We start from the raw sequence: 12,159 nt of genomic DNA, 5'->3' as shown, positions 1-12,159 counted from the left end.
CCTTAAATGATAGTGTATACGTCCATTCACATTCACACACACCAACCCCCCATCCCACACTATGTTTGGTGTATGTTCTTTAATATACTGTAATCTGGAAAATATGATAGTATTTAAAGTTTTAATGTGGGGGGGGTACTTATTCCCTAATGTAACATGTTTGAGAATCAGAATTTAAATATTTTTTAGAGCTGAAAGGGAGCTGTAGAGCATCTGTTACTAGCCCTGTCATTTTATGGAATTTCGGAATGCTTAGTAACTTGTCTGAGCTTATGCCTGTTCTTAATGGTAGATCTTAGACTGGCATCTAGTAATAGTGTCTACTATTGAGTACTGCTCTGCCAAGAACCGTTCTAAGCACTTTATATGTCATAACTCATTTAATCTTCATTACAATTTAATTTTAGCAATAAAGAGAGAGATACAGTGAGAGAAGAAATAACTTGCCCAACAGTCCTTTGGTATTAGATCATTCATTTGTTTGTCATTTATTATATATCTGCCAAGTGATAGGTTTTATGTTAGGCCTCTTGACTTCCAGTGTCATTTGTTTCCACGATATCATAAGCTTTCTAGCTGCCATACTAATGCAGGTTATTTCAGTAATCTTTTAAATGTCACAGTACTTATATTTGCTTTTCAAATAGCTTTTAAATTTAGAAATTACTAATTTTTTATTAAGTGGTAAGAATTTTCGTCTTGACGTAATATATGCAATATGAAAACCACACTCCTTTTAATAAACAAGTTGCTAGGACTTGTTAATTGTGCCACTGTATGGCTGGGTTGTAGGTTGCAGGTCTTTGAAGAACTACCTGCCCTGGTGGCCATTATCATTATGTCTCTTGGATAATACTTATTGCACAGGGGATATTCTAGGCAAGTGCATCTGTTTTTGTTACCAGCTGTGGCTCTGGCCCCATGTCTATGTGATCTGTCACCTACAAGGACCACCTTTACTTTCTTAGCTTTAGACTCAATGGCAGGAAGCTGCCTGTGCAAGGTCCATATGCCTCTACTCCAATATACTCCGGATTCAGCCATTTTGGTGGCGCGAGGGGGGATATATAGTGAAAGGCTTCCCTGAACTGCTCATTTACTGTTTCCCCAATATGGATTCTTATTTTGCTTTGTTTTATAAGAGCTTAGGAGACTGAGGAAGTTTTTTTCTTCAGACTAGTTTTTTTTTTCTCTTAATTAAATTAAACCAGCCAAAATAATTTGTCCTAAATTCTGTAGAAACTTAAGAGATGACAGTATAGGTAAGATGTATCTATTTCTGTGATCTTTATGGTGATAATGTTTATCTCTGTAGTTACTCTGTAGATATTACTCTGTAGTTTTCACAAATACTCATTTTTGCATCTCTTTAGCCTTTATCCTTGAAACATGTTAGAGATCTGTGTGTGTCTGTGTGTGTGCATGCATGTGTATATATGTTTATAAATACATGCACACACTTGGCACATACAAAAGGATCAAGGCATCCTGATCTTTGCTCTTCGGTTTTGGAATTCTTTTTACTTATAGAATTCTGTTTTACTTTTTCATCTGTATCCTTGTAGATTGCCTGAAAAATTTGAAGACATAGTGAAATTATATATTGTTTTAGTAGGTCATGTCATTTTTCTGATGCTGTTTCTCTGAGGTTAGTAATATATTATCAGTCAAACTCTATGATAAAATTCAGTCTGAGAATAGAAAAATTTTGTATCTATGTTAGTTATTTTTCTGCAGTGAACAAACAAAAACTCTCAAAACTAAGTGGCTTAACATTGTTTCTCACAATTTATTGAACCCCCTTGGACAGTCTTCAGCTTGGTTAGTGTAGTGTCAGCTGGGATGATGTTCACATTTTTCTCATCATCTAGCAGGTTAGTGTGGGCTTGTATACATGGTGGTAGTTGCAAGGTTTATAGAGCAGAAAAAGGGCAAGCCTCCTCTTCTGTGTTTGCTAATGTCCTGTTGCCCAAAGGGAATCTGGAGGCTAAACCCAGATTCACTTCTTCATGATAGGAAGTTCAGAAGTGAGCTTACATGCTTACATGCTTGGGAAGAATTTTTAACCATTTGCAATCATCCACATCTGTCTTTTTTCTCCCAGCCCTATTTTGTTCAAATAATCATTTGTATTTATTGTTCTCCTTGTCTTTGATGGTAAAAAAAAAAAAAAAAAACAAAAGATAAGTAAGACAGGAGTTTTATCTGTCAAGGAATAATTGAGGTTTCTGTCTTGTCATCCAGTATTTAATCAGCATGCCCTCTAAACCCTGTGGCAAGTACTGTGAGAATATGAAAACTGGGGCAGTTATCTTCTAATCACCCTTTCCCTTCCCCTAAATTCTAAATATTGTTTATATTTTAGCCTGGTTCTAAGTTGTTTGTATCATATAACTTATGTCAAGTGTTAACTCCTAATTAAATGGCTAATATTTTATTAGTGAAACAATTATTAAATCTGACTTTCTGCAGAGTAAGAGGAGAAAACTAACATTCATCGAATTCATTCTGGGGTCGTTCACTGTGCTGGGTCAATAAAGATGATTTGACATGCCATCCTTGACCATTGCCTGCCTTTGCAATAAATTTTCTTTTTGGCCAATTATGCTTGTCATATTCTCCTTGACTGCTTTTGATCTGATCTATAAAAAATATGATGGCAGGTACCAGATGTTCCAATTGAGAAAGGAGAATTTTTCCTTTATTGTAATAATTTTTAAATGAACAATAATAATTTTATACTTATTTTAGTATATGGATATTTTTGAAATATTGATTCGATGTTAATACTTGTATTTTGATTTGAAAGAATGTCAGATGTGATGGGGAATGGCTCCCCCTTGTGGCGCATTTATTTTTGTTAGATGTTTAGATTGCCTCAGGAACATGGTGAGCTGGTCTTGTTTATTATTTATTTATTTATATATATATTTTTTATTAATGAATTTATCACATCTGTAGTTGTATGATGATCATCACAATCAAATTTGGTCTTGTTTTTTAAAATCAGACTTCCTTCCTTCTTCTCCCCATCCCCCCAAAAACCCCACCAGAATTGAACCAGTAGCCTTTTCTGTCCTCACCCCCTAAATTTTTCATTGTAATAACTATCCTATTTTTGTATTTTCTTCAGATTGATGATAACTGGCTAGAATAATCTATAATATCTTCTATATTTATTATGGATAACTATTATATACTCTAAAAAATTGTAGAATTTTTAGTATACTGGGATATTGATCAGTATACTAAAAGAAAACAGGTAAAAAAGGAAAACAGAAACAAAAAAATTGAGAAGCAGAGTTCCCATTTTGGTGCAGCAGAAGCAAATCTGACTAGTATCCATGAGGATGTGGGTTTGATCCCTGGCCTCCCTCAGTGGGTTAAGGGTCCAGTGTTGCCTTGAGCCTCTGGTGTGTGTTGCAGATGCAGCTTGGATTTGGCATTGCTGTGGCTGTGTTGTAGGCAAGCAGTTACAGCTCCGATTAGACCCCTAATCTGGGAATTTATATGCCGTGGGCGTGGCCCTAAAAAGCAAAAAAAAAAAAAAAAAAAAAGGAAATAAAAACAGGGTTTTTCGTTATTGTTCTTTTGTTTTTTCTTTTTTCGGCTGCACTCACAGAATATGGAAGTTCCTGGGCCAGGGATTGAATCCAAGCCAGAATTATGACCTGTGCAACAGCTGCAGCAACACTGGATCCTTAACTCACTGTGCTACAGCAGTAACTCCCAAGAAAAATGGGTTTTGAAGTCAAAATAGTTTGTCTAATGAGAGGCCAAATAAGTTTTGTTTATTTACTGTGAGACTCTTCAGAACCTTTAATAGTCAGTGTGTATAGTGAACCTCCCATACACGAAGAAGAGTTTTCCATTTCCAAACTTACTAGACTGTAGAATCCTCTCCTCAGGGACTGACATAATCAGGGAACATTTTGGGAAACAGCATTGTTTCAAGTGAGTCAGTCCTCATGGTCTTTTGAATTACTTGTGTCCTTTACTTCTCTTGTTGCACCAATTTTTATAAATAAAATAAGAAAAAGCAGTATTGAGTCCTACCGATTTATTTTTGGCAGATGTATTTCCTGTCAGACTCCATTTTTCTCTGTAGCAAGCTGACCTCAGAATCATGTTTTTTTGTTTGTTTGTTTGTTTATTTGTTTTATGGCTACATGTGGCCTGTGGAAGTTCCCAGGCCCGGGACAGCAGCTTCTGCAACACTGGATCCTTTCACCCAGTGTGCCAGGCCAGGGATCAAACTGCACCTTAACAGCAACCTGAGACACTGCAATTGGATTCTTAACCCACTGTGCCACAGTGGGAACTCCTTTTTTTTTTTAAGATTACATGAGGACTAATGAAAAAAGTTTTAGTTTAAACATAATCTAATTAAGCAGTTCATTTCCCATTAACCAAAATTTGTGAGATATTGTTATTGACACTGGCATTTCAGTTTAGGTTTGTCATTATGATGATACAATACTGATGACCTAGGGGAGTTGCAGCTTTGCTTTTACCCTTGACCTCCTTCCTCTTCTAAATTTGTGGTTTCTTATCCTGTATGATTTTAGAGGTTAGTTAGAATTATACCTAATATAGAAACATGCATGTAAATAAGAGTATACTTCTCTGAGTCATGTCTTTTGTGACATTTATTTTGGCTACTTAGAGATTCTTTCAGAGCTTACCTGTTTCTCCTCCCATTCCACTGCCCGTGAATTGTAATTGTTGGATAGATTATTTTTAGAGAATTCAGGTTTATTTCCTTATGATTGTAGACTTGTGTTTTGTTTTTTTAGGGTTGCACCCATGGCACATGGAAGTTCCCAGGCTAGGGGTCAAATCGGAGCTGTAGCCGCCAGCCTACACCACAGCCACAGCAACATAAGATCCAAGCCGCATCTGTGACCTAACCACAGTTCGTGTCAATGCCAGGTCCTTAACCCACTGATCGAGGTTAGGGATCGAACCTGCTTCCTCTTGGATGCTAGTCATAATTGTTTCCACTGAGCCATGATAGCAACTCCTACTAGATTTTTTTTTTTTTTTGTCTTTTGTCTTTTTGAGGGCCATACCTGTGGCACATGGAGGTTCCCAGGCTAGGGGTCTCATTGGAGCTGGAGCCGGCCTATGCCACAGCCACAGCAACACCAGATCCAAGCCGCGTCTGTAACCTACCCCGTAGCTTATGGCAATGCTAGATCCTTAACCCAATGAGCGAGGCCAGGAATCGAGCTCACAACTTCATGGTTCCTAGTCATATTCATTTCTGCTGCACCACCACAGGAACTCCCCTAGGTTTATTTTTGTTATATGTAATAGAGGAAACTGGGTATTTGCTTTATGATATTGCCGTATCATAGGTGTCACATCAGTCAAGGAGTACTATTTCCTGTTTTTTGTGAATAGTGTGTGGATTATAGTCTTATTTTTTAAAGTAACTTAAGTGTTATCTATATATTTCATTAAGTGGTACATGCTTTTTGAATTTGATATATGTAATTTTCTGTGTTTGAAACAATACATTAATGGCTCAAACTGATTTAGTATATGTTTGAAAAATTAGGTTATTAATCTAAAGTGTTGTATTAAATGGTATGTAATTAAAAGTTACAGTGTGTTTTATTTATTTTAATTGGGGTATAATTGATTTACAATATTAAATTAGTTTCAAGTGTACAACATAATTGCTTCAAAATTTTTATAGGTTTTACTCCATTTAAAGTTATTATAAAATATTGGCACTATCCCCATGCTATGTAATATACATTGTAGCTTATTTATACATAAGAGTTTGTATTTTTTTTTTTTTTTTTTTTTTTTTTTTTTTTACTTTTTAGGGCTGTACCCACAGCATATGGAGGGTCCCTAATCAAAGCTATATCTGCTGGCCTACACCACAGCTCAACGGCAACGCCAGACCCTTAACCCACTGAACAAGGCCAGGGATCGAACTCACAACCCCATGGTTCCCAGTCAGATTCGTTTCATGCCACAAGAGGAACCCCAAAAATTTGTACTTCCTAACTCCCTGCCCCTGTCTTGCCCCTTTACCCTCCCTTCTCCCCAGGGGTAACCACCAATTTGTTTTCTATACCTCTGAGTCGGTTTCTTTTTTGTTATATTCATTAGTTTTATTTTTTAGATTGCAGATGTAAGTGATAACATACAGCATTTATCTGTCTGACTTATTTCACTTAGCGTGATACTCTCCAGGTCCACCCACATTGTTGCAAATAGCAAAATTTCATTATTTTTTAATGGCTGAGTAGTATTCCATTTTATATATACCACATCTTTGTTATCCATTCACCAATAGTTGAATGCCTGTATTGCTTCCATATCTTGACTCTTGGAAATAATGCTAGTATTGTTACTGAATGCAAGTCTGTGTGCTCAATGCACAATGAGGCCAAACAATACCAAAATGTTGGAGTTTACAGCAGGGAAAGGTTTATTATAGAGCCATGAAAGGAGACAGGTAGCTCATGACTTAAAAATTCAAACTCCTTGAAGGCTTTTAGCAAAGCCTTCCATAGGAAAGGTGTGGGAGGGGTGGGGTTAGTTGTTAGTGTGAGATCCTTTATTCTTGTAGCTGTCCACACAGTTCAGGTCAGGTCACAGTGTTCTGCAGACCTTCATCAAAACAAATATTTTCTGATCTGCAACTTTTTAATCTAAAGCTGTAATAAGTAAGGGAAAGGAGGCATTAAATTTTGTCCCCATGTCTCCTTGTGACTTTGAATACTTAAGAAATTCTGTAAGCAAAGTGACATCATTGCTCTCATCTTACTTGTTCAAGGTCCAGAGCATCAATTTTTGCCCTCCAGGGTGTAGGCCACAGCTAGGATGAGGGGGACCAGGGCATGGGCTGGTCATGCTGCCTGGGGACATTCGTCCATCGCCTGGTCTGGATCCTTCCACCAGTGCCCAGGCAGGCAGATTTCAGCTGGTAACTCCCTCCAGGCCAGGTCCTCAGACCCTGCCCAGCTGTCAACACTGAGGGAGCAAGACAGCCAGGACTCAGCCAGCCCTTAGACTCCTTACGCCAAGCAAACAGTGGCCTGGTCCTGCAGACTGCAAACCCAAGGAGATTGCTGCCACCATTAAGTCTCAAAGATGGAGCCTGGGTGAGCTGAGGGCCCAGGGAGAAGCTGAAGGTGTGTCCCGCAGAGCTCCAGAGCGTTCGTTGCAGCCACCCACTAGCCGGATTTTCTGGAGGGCACCAGGGAGAAAACCAGGATTTGCTTCTTACCACACTCTGCTGAGAGGACCACTGTTGGCAGAGCAGGACCTCTAATGGTCCTGTGTTAATAGTCATGCGCTAATGGTCTCAAACTAACCACCTGTGCACTAATAGCTGCATGCCTGCCCTGCCTCTGTTACACTGTGAACATTGGGATGCATTTATCTCTTTGAATTAGTGTTTTCATTTTCTCTAGCTATATCCCCAGGAGTGAAGTTACTGGATCATATGTTCTATTTTTAGTTTTTTGAGGAACCTTCTCCATAGTAGATATACACATTTACATTCCTACCAACAGTGTAGTAAGGTTCCTTTTTTCTCCTTATCCTCTTCAACATTTGTTGTTTATGATCTTTTTGATGATAGTCATTTTGAAAACTGCGAGGTGATATCTTATGTGGTTTTGATTTGCATTTCCCTCATATTTAGTGATGTTGAGCATCTTCATGTGCCTTTTGGCCATCTATATGTCTTCTTTGGAAAAATATCTATTCAGCTCTTCCCATTTTTTAATGACTACAGTGTATTTTATTTATTTATTTTTTTTGCTTTTTAGGGCCGCACCTGTGGCATGTGAAAGTTCCCAGGCTAGGGGTTGAATCGGAGCTACAGCTGCCGGCCTACGCCACAACCACAGCAACTTGGGATGCAAGCCGCTTCTGCAACCTACACCACAGCTCATGGCAACACTGGATCCCTGACTCACTGAGCAAGGCCAGGGATTGAACCTGCATCCTCATGGATACTAGTCGGATTCGTTTGCACTGCGCCACAGTGTGAACTCTGAGTACAGTGTATTTGAAAATTCAAATTACTTTTACAAGCTTATAATTTTTTTTGGCCATACCTGTGTCATGTGGAGGTTCCACAGCTGCAGCAATGCCAGATCCCTAGCCTCTTGTGCAACAAGGGGACTTTCTCACAAGCTAATATTTTGATAAATTTAATTTAAAAAATTAGTTTTAAATTTAAATATATTTATATCCATCCTATTGAGTCATGAGATTATTATCTTTAATACTTGGAGAATGAATGTTTTAGATGAAAATTGCTATTTTGTTTTAAACTCAATTGGTAACTGTATGTTATTTATAGAGAGACCGTACTTTCTAGTGGAATAAATCTGTGGTTTTAATAGTGGACGAACAGAATGCACTTTACAATTTTAGCGTATTTTGGTGAAAGGGAGAGAGAACTATTATTTTATTTTAGCAAATTATGTGTGAGTTTTACATATGTATGTATTTTGCTGTGAGGCGACAAGAACCATGAAGATTCAGACATCATTCTTAAGATTATAATCCAACAGGTAGTCTTTATTACTTTATTGCTTTTCTCTTTAAAACTCAGTTTCTCCCAAATATCCTTTGAAGTATCTATGAATTTTAATAGGACAAACCTTAAAAAAGTCATCAAGGAGTTCCCGTCATGGCTCAGTGGTTAACGAATCCGACTAGGAACCAGGAGGTTGCAGGTTCGATCCCTGGCCTTGCTCAGTGGGTTAAGGATCCAGTATTGTCATGAGCTATGGTGTGGATCCTGCATTGCTGTGGCTGTGCTGTAGGCCAGCAGCTGTAGCTCCGATTAGACCCCTAGCCTGGGAACCTCCATATGACGCGGGAGCGGCCCTAGAAAAGGCAAAAAGACAAAAAAAAGAGTCATCAAAAAATAAAACTTCTTTTTAGGTATCTTCAAAATAGGGGAGGAGGAAAAATCAAATTTGCTTTAATTTAACCTTTTGTGTTGAAGTTTTTGCTCTTTAAGTCTTTACTAATTTATTTTTTTTCATTTTTAAAAGTTACTGAGGTGTAGTTGATTTACCAGGTTGTGACAATTTCTCCTGTACAACAAAGTGATTCAGTTGTATATGTACATATTCATTTTCTTTCATATTCTTTCCCCCCAAGATTATCACAGAATACTAGGTAGAGTTCTTTGTGCTATACAGCAGGTCCCTGTTGGCCAATCATTCCATATACCTCAGTGTGCATATGCCAGTCCCAAATCCCGAATCCACCCGCCCCCCCACATGTCCCCTTGGTAATTATAAGTTTCTCAAGTCTGTGAGTCTGTTTAGATCGTGTTTCATTTATTTTACTCTTAAACAAAGAACAATGTTTGTAAACTTGGGAATTAATGTAAAGATATAATTTGAAAAAAGACTAGGTCAATAATATTCTCTTCAATCAATGAAATGATCATTCCAACCTAAGATAACATCTGGTTAAATGAAAGTTATCAAAGTACTTAAGTAATAAGATAAATATATCATTTATCTTTAATATTACCACCAAAGAAGTTTTACCCATTTTTTCTGGTACTAAATAATACATGTTTTTACTTAACATTTAAACACAGACATTTTACTCTGAGAGCTGAATGTTAAACTTTAGTAAATAGATCCGTCTTCTGATTATTAATTGTATTTATCCCTTCTCTGTAGTTAAATAATGTTATAGTATGGTTTTTGGTTTTTCTTCTTTTTTAGGATGGAAGTAGTTATTTGAATTTAATGGTAACCACTCAGTAGAGCTTCAAAATCTATTTCAGTTATTTGAGCAGTGAATTATTTCTTGTATAGTATGACCTGTTTTTACCTACTAAATAAATTGTTATAATTTCAGACTTAAATTTCCTCAGAGAAGATTGTCTCTGACTCCCAAGTCTCTCCTAACATTCACATTAAAGAGCATTTTTTATTTACTGATGTATCTTCTGTATGCATGAATTTAATTCTTGCACATACTCTTAGAAGAAAAAAGTCTAGTGGACCATCCATTCATTTGGCTTTTGCTTTAAAAGTACCTTAAAAGTACTCATTTCTTTGCGAGAGCTCATAAATTCAGTTGTACTTAGAATATTTTTGGATTCCCTCACTGGAAATTCCTCCCTGGCCAGATTATTTAGTTGATCATTGAGTCACCGTCCAAATGATTCATTTGATTATTGTCGATATAGTGATGTCGTAGAATGAACCAACTGGTTGGCAAAGATGTATTTGATTCTGGCTTTGTTAGAACTGGTAACGATTTAGACAGATTAAGTTTAAACAAGATAAGGAAGTTTGAGGCACAGAAAATTTACTTATTTGTATGAAGTGGAAATACTACCTCTCTAATGTGACGTTTAAATCAAATGATATATTTCAAAGCACCTGTTTTACAATAGAAGGTGTTTGATTTCACTGAATGGTCATGAGGTCTCTCAAACACTCATATGATCATTTGCAGATCCAAAACTGAGACCACTAACTCAGTCACCTAACAGAATTGATGTTATGTCAATTTTGATATATTTTCTAAATTTCAAATTGATATTTTTAGTTTTTAGTTTGTTACAGGAATCCGTAGTGATGACTAGTTTTCCTGTTACGGTACTATTGGTATACCTAGACATCTAGAGCCTAAAAGATTGTTATAGAGTCAGATTTTAACTTTTAGTTCTCTCGATATTGGAGGTGCTAAGAACTTAAGGGGGACAGGAAAATGGCTCAGACCATGAGTACAACATGCAGACACAGACTTTTATTAAAACTTGAGGACTGGAATAATGCTTTATGGTTCTGAGAAGTAAGTTCGTGTCAATTTTTGAAAAGTTAAGCTTGGAATTCTGGTAAATAAATTTATTAAGGAATTGATGTATCACTTATTAAGGAATTAATTAATGTTAAACTATTTTGCTCATTATGCTAAAAAATAATATTCTCCAATGTCTTAGTCAAATTATTCTACTATGATAGGACCTTTATTTTCATGTTTTTGGGAAGATGTGGGTTGGGGCTTAGATACTTTGATGCATAATACTATCTGTACCAGCTGTAACTGTGGGGATTCAACTTCTAGTCTGAATATACTTTTGAGTCTGTGTCCAAAAGCTGTGATGTGATTAAAGCTTATCCATCTGGGTTTGCCTGGTATACAGGACTTGCAGTTTTAAAATGGAGATACTCTATAGCAGAAATTGGCACAACACTGTAAATCAACTATACTTTAATAAACTCAAGATATGAATTAGAACTGGTAGCTGAATCACTTTGCTGTACTCCTGCAACATTGTAAGTCAGCTATACCCCAATAACATTTTAAAAAATAATAAAATTCAATAATAAGTAATTTAAAAAATAAACAGTATCTTTTGAGAAGAATATTAATTTCATATTCAGAACTTCCTATCCATTACATTCTAGTGAAATTAAATTCAGTACATTTTATTAAAAGTGGTGTGGTGCCATTTAAATTAAAAACAACAAAACTGAGATACTTAGACCCAGGTAAACTGAGACAGTGTATCTCTCTAATTTAGTGGCTACAATGGCTAATCCAGGGAAAAAGGTAATTAGGATTTTGCTTAAATTTCTTTATGATAGGAAGGTTGTTTTGTTTAAAAAATACCCTTGTTTACTAGTGTTAGTACATGAGGTTTCTTTGCAAGATTTAAATGTGCTTTTGAATTTAGGTACCAATGATTCTTGAGGTGTAGGCTGTTTTATTTTGGTTGATACTTGTACACACTACAGGCGGCTTTATATAATTTTTTTTTAAAGCAATCTGAGATAAGTCTTTCCAGATAAGAAAACAGACTCAAGGAATTTAAGTGATTTCTGAAGATGGCTTGAAGATGGCAAAGATAGATTTGGAATCCAGGACTTCTGGTTCTCAGTCTCTAGTAGTTTTTCATCCGAGTTAATCATAGAAAAGTAAATTGGATCCTAATTAATATGGCTAAGACCTAGACGAGAAGATCATTTCTAGTGGTCTTTTAGACACAAATCACTGGTGATGATTAAATGCAACATTTTCAGAGGGTCTCCTTTTGAAAATTCTGACAAAAAAATATGAACCATTTAGAAAAATGTAGGTATTGGAACTTTTGAACATAATTTCAGTGGCACTGTAGATCAAATAATAAACATATTT

The 12,159-nt window shown here is 36.4% G+C and overlaps 1 protein-coding gene across 1 annotated transcript in view; it reads left to right on the top strand.

Moving 5' to 3' along the window:
• The window catches only part of RSBN1L (round spermatid basic protein 1 like), a 68,611-nt gene that overhangs the window by 38,464 nt on the left and 17,988 nt on the right, over nucleotides 1-12,159 (top strand). The window lies entirely within an intron of this gene.

This window comes from Sus scrofa, chromosome 9 (genome assembly GCF_000003025.6).
Source record: "Sus scrofa isolate TJ Tabasco breed Duroc chromosome 9, Sscrofa11.1, whole genome shotgun sequence".
Taxonomy (NCBI): Eukaryota; Metazoa; Chordata; class Mammalia; order Artiodactyla; family Suidae; genus Sus; species Sus scrofa.
The sequence above is the reverse complement of the archived record's forward strand: the minus strand, read 5'-3'. Positions and strand labels throughout refer to the sequence as shown.